The following is a 10,747-nucleotide window of genomic DNA, read 5'->3' as shown; positions in this document are numbered from 1 at the left end:
GCTACTATGTTCTTGTTTGTCGATATACAGTTGAATTAGTCGCCGAGATCAAGATGGAATGAATGTCTGAGGCAATAGGGGGCGATTTTCTTCCCTCCCAAAAAAACAAACAAAAAATAATCTATTGTAAATTTTAATTAAGTAAATTTAATTATTTTTCACTTATCATATAAAATTTAAAAAGCTCAAAGTAGTCTGTAGTAATCTCATTAGCGGGAAATTTTCAGCTGTGGTGCGAGGCTGAGATCAAACGCCTGTGGATTCTAAAAAGTTAGGTCTAAAAGAATGCTGCATACTTCCTTTTTTGAATGAAAGGATTTATTCATTTTTTGCATGTTTTGTAAACAAACTTAAATTGTATTAAGAAACTGATTAATGTTAAAAACATTAACCTTGAGTTAGTAAACTAGTCCCTGGTATCCAAATCTTATCGCCACTAGCTATATCTGACGAAAAGGCTTGAAATCATTAATCACAGAAAGGTCTGTGGCAAATTGGTAATTCTAGTGTTGCAAATGTTTGTTTATAAACAAATATTATTGCAAAAATTCTGCGTAAAAAAAATAAAATAGGAACATAATGTAAATTCCTGGCTTGGATAAGTGGATGATTGACAGACAGGTATCGGAATTGATATACGGCGCATGTGAATCTGCCAGATTTAAGGTGAGTGACAGAAAATGTTCAACTTTTTGCGGATGACGATACAGAGACAGGCAGGGCAATCAGGACTGTTACTGATATCCAGCAGAATGATTTGAATAGGGTGGAAATGTGGGTAACTGATAATGGCAGTCATTTGAATGTTGGTAGGTGTTTAAAGTTATGGTTGGCGTGATGAGATTTACAACGGCATATGAATTGGTGGGATTATGCTACAATAAAATGATGAGGCTAGAGTTGTCTTTGAGTTATGGTGGGTAAGGAACATGAAGTTCAAAGGTCACACATAGCGAAAGTTACAAACACAACTCATCGGGTAATTACAAATATTAAAAACGAACGTTTATGAACGAACATACGACCCCACCCAGACTACACAACGCAGATTTAGTCTCCTGGGTTCAAAGGGGATAAAGAGGCTGTGGAAAGGCTGCAAAGAAGAGTAACAAAGATATCTGGATTATGGAATTTAGATTACGAGAGCAGATTGGGAGTATGCCGGATTTTAACATAAGAACTGTATACGGCAATGGATACCAGCCCATGTAAATATTGAAGGCAATGAAACAGCAGACAGTCTAGCCAAAGAAGCAAGATATTTACCTAAAAAATTACACCCACTATCACTAACTGATGCCAACGCTGTCGCCAAAATAAGATTGGTAAAACAAACACTCAAGAAGAAGAATGAATTCAGTGAAATTAATGAAAATAGAGAAATAACCACAATCATCAGCAGACTAAGACGGAACATTTTAAAGTCATGAAAATTCAGCCAGACGGTAGTAGGAGCTACGAAGCATGCAACAACTGTCCAAGAGTTGAACTAACACCAGCCCATATCTATTCTTGCCCAGCTATTCCTGCTCTACAGAAAATTGACAATAACCCCATAATAAGTTCCACTGTCATATCTAGAAGCTCTTCAATGGACTCGACAACAACAAGGGTGCTATAGGATATCGTCTGATGAAATTTTTCGTTATATGGAAGGTGAGGAGAAAACCATAGAGCATCCATGGAAGTTAATTTTTTTGCTCAGTTAAGGAATGGGTAAATGCCAGATTTTTCTCTCAGAAAGCGGTAAGCGAGTGGAACAGTTTGTCTCTTGAAGTAGTGAGTGCATCTGGTGTGAATGAGTTTAAGAAAAGATGATATGTTTTCCCTCGATGAGTCCTTGACTTTCCCTGGAGGTCTAACTGCCACAATTACTATCTTTGATATTCACCCATATCAAAATTACCCTCATCTTTATCACAAAATTACAACTCTGCCGTTTTGCGATTTTTTTTTTTTGACGTTTTTCTTATTAACTGATATCTCGTTGCATATTATAGCAGACAAAATGTTTAAGAAAACAGTTTGATCCTTCCTTTGGATTGGATTAGCTGGGATTATGGACGAATCGACTAAATCTATGAGGCCAGTGTGTTGTGTGCGTAAACTGCGTATGTTCTTCTCGCCGATTTTCTTGTTTTGCGGGACGTAAATTCTTGTTAACTCGAGTATGACACTAACCGTCAGTCGAAAGGACTGTTTGTATTAGTTACTATGACGTAATCATAACTCTTGAATTTTTAACTAAAGCCACTCCTAATTATAAATGGCATGGTCCTAAAACAATGTTTCCATTAAAAAAAAAAAAAAAAAAGCGGGTCAGCAAAATAACAGAAAGCATAATAAACTTGAACTCAATAATTGGAATAGTAATTAATGCATTCGGGCTAGTAACTGGGTCAGTACTCCATGGCTTAATAAATGTTACTTATCGCAGGCCTTCACCTGCTTCCCCAACATTAATCGTAGCTTTCTATCTTACCGAACAATTAGCTAAAACAAAATTTTAAGTATCTGTATTTCTTTACGGTTGTATTAATTTTTACATTTGCCAATGCGTACTTAATATTCATAGGAATCTAGAAAATAAATAACTGGCTCATAATCTGCAGTATCATTGTATAATGTGAATCCCTCCCAAAAAATCTAGCCGACATTTAGTGCCATGAATGAGCCGAAATTTAAATAATATGGAAAACATGCTTCAAAAAGTACACATTAAAGTTTTTAGTCAGGTCTCCAAATAAACATATAGCGAAATTCATCTATCTAACGACTTCACGTGCATCTCTGCTGGGATACGAAGCAAAACCTGTAGGTTAGAGTCTGCGTATTCTATCTACTCGGCCAACCAGGTCGTTACTTCTGATATAGCAGTCAGATTTTTTTTTCCCTACTAGAAGAGAGTGCAAGGTTGTTTTGTAATTATTACAAGTATTTTCCCTCCCCCCCATACACACATGTGGTGAAATTTTCAGGATATTGTATGTTTTTTATTTGTTTTTATGTTTTTTTTATTATTATTATGCAATCCTAAAGTTGACTTTATTTTTCATTTTTATAACAATCTTTTATGGCCTTCGAGAGCAACCTAATAAAAACGTGCATTGTTACACGAGTTGCAGAATAGCATATCCAGATGTAGAACATATTCGCACTAATATTTCAATTACATTTTAGCATTTATATTATAAATGCTAAAATAATGAATTGAGCAGTATTTTATTTTATAATTTTATAAAATTATTAAATAAAATATTTATATATAAATGTATATATTTATAAAATTTTATAATTGTATAATTTTTTAATAGTCAAACAGGTTTATTATCTTTGAAGTAAATTACCTTCATATGCCGCAGAATTTAGGCAACAATGCATTTCATTACGAGTTGTTCAGTATTTTAGCCTAAGGATAATAAAAAATTGGGCCTCAAAATATCAAAAATATTTCAAATGTGGAATATTATTTCACATTTGAAATACAATTTTTCATTTTTCATGAAATTGTTATCATCATCATTATCATGATCTCGCATAGTTAATAATATAAAGATATAATTATTTAAATTAAGGGGATATTAAATCCCACATTGTTTCAAAACCGAATAAGAAACTCAGAGATCAGAATCAAAGAGTTTCATGCCGAATATAGTAAACTATAAAAGTATCGGCGAATACTAGCGTAACCCAAAGCACCTAGTACAAACTAGGGCAACTCGTAGCAAAGGTGGTTAATATGAAACTCTTTGATTCCGATCTTTGAGTTTCTTATTCGGTTTTGAAACAATGTGGGATTTAATATCCCCTTAATTTAAATAATGTTTACATCGCCGAAATGAAGCCTATTGGCTCTTTATTTTAATTAAAGATATAATTAATGCATCATTATTAATAGGATGATTTTAGATGAGAGGAGCCTGTGCAACTCAGTATCGACGGTCCCTTCGTTGGGAAGACTCGGGTTCGAATCTCTTCTGTGACGAGAGGAATCTTAATCACGTATTTTCAATCAAATGGTGAGTTAGCGGTCTGGTAATGAGGTGTGTGTGTGTGGGGGGGGGGGTTCCTCCCGGAAACTCGGTTTTTTCTCTCCCTCAAAACGCCGATCCCGTGAACACACATATCAATAGACATAGGATACTAACTGCATGATGGAAGAGATTAGAACCTCACCATCGTTTTACTGCTCATTATGAATCTCAGGTAGAGATCCATAATAGTGAACCTTTGGATGGAGATGACTCTTGACAGAACAGAAACGGATGAGATGGAATGAATTAGTAGGGAAAGAAGAAAGTAGAAAACGAATGACCAAACAAAAACTCCTTAGCAAGTAAAGAAGAAAATAAAGTATTTTCTAATTATGTGTAAAAGAAACTAAATAGTAAATTTGTAAAGTGAGTGTGGAAGAATGGTAACAGTAATGACAGATCCAACTCTCGCTGAGTCTGAGGCTGAGTGAGCTTTTATGAAGAGTAGAATTAACACATCCTATTTATAGATGTAGAAAGTTTTTCAACTTGGGTATATTATGAATGCACATCCTATTTATGTTGGTTGGTGCCTTTTATGGATGAAGTATTGGTTTTTTAATCGTGCTTTCTATGCTTTATATGTGGTACTAAATGTGTTGAAATAACTACTACCATTAGTGTTTTAGTGTTCTATAACAGTTTCGGTGTCTTGGACTGCGTGACGGGTTGCTGAGCAGTGTGGGTTATGGAGATGCTCCCTCACAGATGAACCACAATAGTTGTCATGTGCACCTATTCGCGTAGGGTTTTGATGGTAGACTTTATATACTTTAGTAAATGACCTTTTACATATGGTGATTATTATGTTAAGCAAAGAATAATAATCGCCTTTCGCTGTAAGTTGAAAAAGTTGAGCAAACGCGAACCGAAATATGAATTGATATTTCAGTCAAATTACGATTCTTGTATCTGATTTAAGAATAAGTTCAGTAAAGTGCTCCGTATATGAATGTTCATAAAATAAATGTTATGGGTGAAAAAAAAAAGGTTTTCTGGCATTCTGTTTTTACTCAAATTTCGTAGCATTGCCAACGAGAAGAAATTATTATTTTTACACTAAACTCATAACACGAAGCTTTAAAAAAAAAAAAAAAAAAAAAAAAAAAAAAAAATCAGCTCTCTGAATAGTCTAATTCATTAGACTACTTCTTTCCACTTGTCTGTGCTAACAACTAAAATCGATTATTTAAATTTAAATTCAAACATTAGTACGATAAAAAAAAGAAAATGTAAAGGAGCAATAAATTATCACGTTATCTGTACTATCAGCAGGTGACAATGTCTTAATACAACATTAAGGTACGCCATAATCTCTCACGTATGAAGTTCCAGAACCGAAAGCCCATGATTTAACCAAAGCAAAGACCATTGTCGAAAGCAGCTGTTGTGGTGTTTTAGCAGCACACTTGGCCATTAGAATGGTAAAAGATGTTCCTTTGGCAGCCCATTTCAAGTGATCCCATGACTGTGTGTGTGTCTTGGCCTATACCAATCGATGGACGTGTATTGATGTTAAAAAATGTTTTATCTCTTAGAGCTCTTTCGTAAAATTCCATACTATGCGACTCGCTATATGTCATGGAAACCATTATAGGATTGCTGGCGAATGCTTCCATTTCTCACATTATCTAGGCTACAATGATAAGATGAGCTAATTCGTGTTCTTCTCAAGGAGCTACTTCAGCTGTCCCGTATAGTTTAGGCCTATCGTGAACAGCATCTATAAGCTTGAATTTCTTCATTGTATTGCATTCTTTGCTGACCGTTAGAATGGCTTAATTGCACAGTAGCAACTATAGATATCTTTTCCAAATGATATGGAGGTGTCACGAATAATAATAATATACGACCGTCATCTCCTCTGAAACTTGGTAACGCTTTCCATTTGTCATTGTTCAGCATACAAGATAGAATTGGAGATCAGAGGATCACTCAAAAGCGATATATGATGTTGACCTTGCCCTCTTATTCTGTGTTGGCGATAAGTAGCGTCAGCGCCGTGCCGTGACAAAATAGATAAATATCCTGGGAAATCCTGCAATTTTTGTTTTTTCTGCATCCAAAATAAGAAGGCATGCTAGTCTACTCGCTTAATCGACCAATTGGTATCTCAGGAGTGGTGGTGAAGATTTTGGAAAAATGGGTTAAGGCTCACATTCAGAAATGGGTTGACAGTGAATCTCTACTTTGCAATGAGCAACATGGGTTTACTAAGGGAAGGTCATGTTTTAGCAACTTGCTCACATTCTATAACAATGTTTCCATTGAACTAGACGAGGGGAATGGATACACCATGTTACTTTTGGATTTTGCTAAGGCTTTTGGCAGAATACAGCACATGGCAGACTGCTACATAAATTGGAGAATATGGGATTGGATTATAAACTATTGGACCAACAGATATCAAAAAGTGGTATACGGGGAATGTGAGTCTGCAAGATTTAAGGTAACTAGTGTTGTACCACAAGGATCAGTGCTTAGTCCACTGTTATTCAATCTGTACATTAATGATATTGGGTAAGATTTGACAGGCGACATGCAGCTATTTTCTGATGATGCAAAGATAGGTAGGGTAATCAGGAATGCTGCTGATATGCAGTACTTGCAGAATGATTTCAATTGGCTGGAATTGTGGGCATGGGAAAATGGGTGTCAGTTCAATGTCAGTAAATGTAAAGTCATTTCGGCGTGATTAGATATCTAATGTCGTATTATATTGGTGGGATTAGACTAGAAGAAACTTATGAGGCTAGGGATCTTGGAGTGTCAATAGATAGGATTTTGAAGTTCAGGGGGCCATGTAGCAAAGATTGCAAATACAACTCAAAAGATAACTGCAATGCTGAAACGAATTCACAAGTAAAGATAAGGATGTTATTTTGCCTCTTTACAAGGCCTTGATAAGACCTCACTTGGACTATTGTGCACAAGTCCTGTCTCCTGGTTTCCATTGTGATTCTGCTATATTGGAGAGAGTGCAAAGAAGAGTGTTGAAACTGATATCAGTATTGTGAAATACTGATTACGAAGACAGATTGAGAATTTGTTGACTGCAGAACTAGCAAATAGGAGAAAGAGGGGGAGATATGATTGAGACTTACAAATTTCTGAAAGGGTCTTACAGGATTTCAATTCATGGAATTTTTCAATAAATGGAGGGTATGGAAAGGAAGAGAGGGCATCCTTGGAAGCTGAATGAAGGCCGCTAAGAAGGGGTAAGGGTAACATTTTTCTCTCAGAGGGTAGTGCGTGATTGGAATGGATTGCCGTTGGATGCTGTGAGTGTAAGCAGTGTGAATGAATTCAAGAATATGTATGATAGCTGGTATGTTTAGTACGTGGCCTCCCTCGATGAGTCTGACTCATCGAGGGCGGACGTCTGACTCTCTTAATAATAATAATAATTACCCATGAAATTGTACATATTTTCTTAGTCTTGAATGAATAATAATTTTTACTCTCATGTTGCAATATGTAGCTTTAAAATTCTAGCAAATTGTTCCCACATGAAGAATTGTTTCATATACCAAGTTGAACGCAACACTAGTATTAGTGAGAGAAGCATCAATTGTTTATGAAACTATCTTAAACTTTTTGATTAACTCTTTAAATATTTTAGAATTTTAGACTAATAATATTCTTTTTTAGACAGTATGTGTGTGCGTGTGTGAAATCTTTATATTGTATCAGCTTTAATATTGGAATAAACGAAAAGAGATTTTTTTTTTTTTGCATTGCTAAATTTAAGACAAAATATGTTGAGATAAAAAAAGTTAAATTTTTTAATGTCTATTTTTTAATGTATATTAAGTGTATTTGCAAATACACTTAATTAGAATGACTTTTTATTTCTCTTTTTATGATGATAAAAATTATATTTAATAAATAGCCATCACTGATGGTGAATACGATTCCTCTACTTACTTATGACCATTTATGCATTGTAATAAATACGTGTAAGTAACGCATAGGTAATCAATTATCCTAAATTCTAAAACGATATCTTACAGAACAATAAAAAATTTCCATTTTCTTAATATACGACCATTTCTTGGTGATATATTAAGAAACAATTCCCAGGATGAAGAAAGCTATGTATAAAGAGAAAGTGAAGAAAATGACCATGGGAAAACTTAAGTATTACCTAAGAGCATAAACAGTATTATCAAATAATGAGACAAAACACAAAATCACATAAAAGTGGCATTTGTTGCATAATACAACAAGGACTACTTTAATGTTTGTGAATATTTTCTGATTCATCCAAACCTAGCGAATGGCAAATAATAAAAAAAAAAATTCGTTCTTATAGAATCCCAACACTAGCCACAAGTTGGTTTTCCTTATTCTTCAAGCAAAGAGGTTCTCGAATCGAAACAAAGAACAGTTTCAGATCTGCCTTTACAGAACATTACTGAGCAAATTTTGAACACCAATGTGTCTAGACGCACTCCTAATTACCATTACAGAACAATTTTTTAAAAAATTAAAGTTACTACACATAAAGCGCCATGGATTGTTGCCCCTCCTTGGTTTATGACTTGACACGTCTTCATATCGGTCATTTGCCGCAAATGAATTTAATCACAGGATTTTTTTTTTTTCACGGAGTATCTATAATAGTAGAAACAGCAGAAAACTCGCCAGCATTATGGTTACTTTCCAGAAGCGAATCTTCATCACAGGACCAACTGACTTGCTGTTTCTTTTTTAGTTGCTTCACACGTTTCGATTTCTTGCTTTTTAATGTTGAAGGCATTTTTTTCTTTTTTCTTCTTCCTTCTCCGTGCACTGGTTATTTCATTTTGCGAGAATAAAAAGCTGTCACTTTTGTGGAGTCTGTGGAGGTCGTTTTCTTGCACATTTCACCAATGCTATCGTTCACTTCCAGCAGTTACATCCATAATACGATCGGATATGGTAAACGTGAGTTCACCATAACTTCTGTTACTTGTAATGGTAAATTCCGCAAGCTGAAAACAAAACCGCACCGCCATTTCCTGTTGATGCTGTTTGATTCCACGTTTTACATTTAACAATTGGCAACCTGGAGTGATATTTATAAACAGATCTATGGCACCACTACTTAGCGCTTTCCTCCAGAATGTTTAACAGCTTGAAAAAAACCATCTGTAAAGGCTACAAAGAATGGAACAGTAGCATGGTTATCTTTCCCGAGAAAGAAAGGAGCGAGAAAGCTCGGTCTCTAAATCCTCGATGAACTTTTGCACTTGCTAGACCTTCATTCTATAAAAACGGAATCGCTTCTTTGGTATATGCAGTGAGCGGTTAAACCCGTTTACTCGAATTAATCAGTAATACAATGATTAGTCAAGGTTCAATACTCGCTCACTTAACAATGACATGTTTAAGTTTGTGCAAATTCAAAAGTGAATTTGCACAAGTCGGAAAAATTGAAATTAAATATGCGTATTTTTTGCCCTGCTCTCGTAGAAGCAGGGCCGGCCCTACCATACAAGCAAACCAAGCATCGCTTGGAGCAGCAAAATATTGGGGGCGCAGATTGATTCGAAAATATTTGGAAAATTCCGTTGTGTTGGCAGCTGAGGAAAATCAGCAAAAAGATATTCAGCTGGTAAGGGGGGGGGGGTGAAGACGTTTGGAGACAACAATCTAAAAAGCGAAAAGAAAACTGAGCGTTTCCTTTATGCGTCGTAACATTCTCGCTGATATCCTCTGATTTTTTTACTGACCTCTTAACAGAGTGATAGAACGGTGACCATAGACGAGGTTTCGGGTCACCGACAACCTTTCCCTTTTCTCCGGTTAAGGGGAAAAAGGGAAAGGTTGGCGTGTGAGGTTCGTGAAAATGTTTTTCTAAAAATGTTTCCAAGCCTTTCCTGCAAAAGGGAAGCAGTTTTAGGGGATTAGTGTGTGTCGTTTGGCCTGTCGTTCTCACAGCATCAGTAGTGAGAGTTCGTCTCTAGTTATTTGTGGTTGCATAATTCGTGTGTTAACTTCAAGAGGAATCAAATCATCTGATAATTAAATTTTGTGATTTTACGTTAACTAGTTGTTACAAAGTTAATTTTCCAAAGCGGTCAGTTTCAACGCTATCATCAAGGCTGTGTTTGGTAAGTAAAGTTAAATTTTTCATGGTGTGGAATTGTTCTTGTTCTATTCCCGATCCTATTAGTAGTGTTTTTCTGAATTATATAAGGCTCAGCGACCTCAAGTAATTTAAACTGATTGCATATAATTTATAGTAGATCTATATTTGCTTTTTAATGAATTAATTGCGCAACTCGTTAGAAATAAACTTAGAGGAATGAAATTAACGGAGATTAAAGTATTTGATCGTTACGATGACGATGATTGATATTTACAATTTTATTTTAAATATTACTGCCGTAAAAATATCTAATAATATTACAATAATATTCCGCTTTATACTATATTTTGATTTAATTATCATAAAAAAATTAAAATGCTATTTCTACTTTACAGTTAAACAAAAGATGCTTCGTTGTAAAAAAATTATCGGGTGCCCAATATCGCAAGAGAAAAGCTCAGATTCAATTAGAAATAAAAAAGCAATTGGGGTCTTTACAAGAATTCTTAAAAGAAGATCCAGCTTTGAGAGAATCCGCAATAAATGAAAATGTGGTCCTCGAAGACAAGAAAAACAAGCCTCCTTTGCATATCTCGTATCACCGTTTCATTGGGTGAAACTAGATGGGAAAGTAGAG

The sequence above is a fragment of the Typopeltis vanoorti genome, chromosome 6, assembly GCF_054136105.1.
Source record: "Typopeltis vanoorti isolate ZY-2024b chromosome 6, IOZ_Tvanoo_1.0, whole genome shotgun sequence".
NCBI classification, from domain to species: Eukaryota; Metazoa; Arthropoda; class Arachnida; order Uropygi; family Thelyphonidae; genus Typopeltis; species Typopeltis vanoorti.
The sequence above is the reverse complement of the archived record's forward strand: the minus strand, read 5'-3'. Positions refer to the sequence as shown.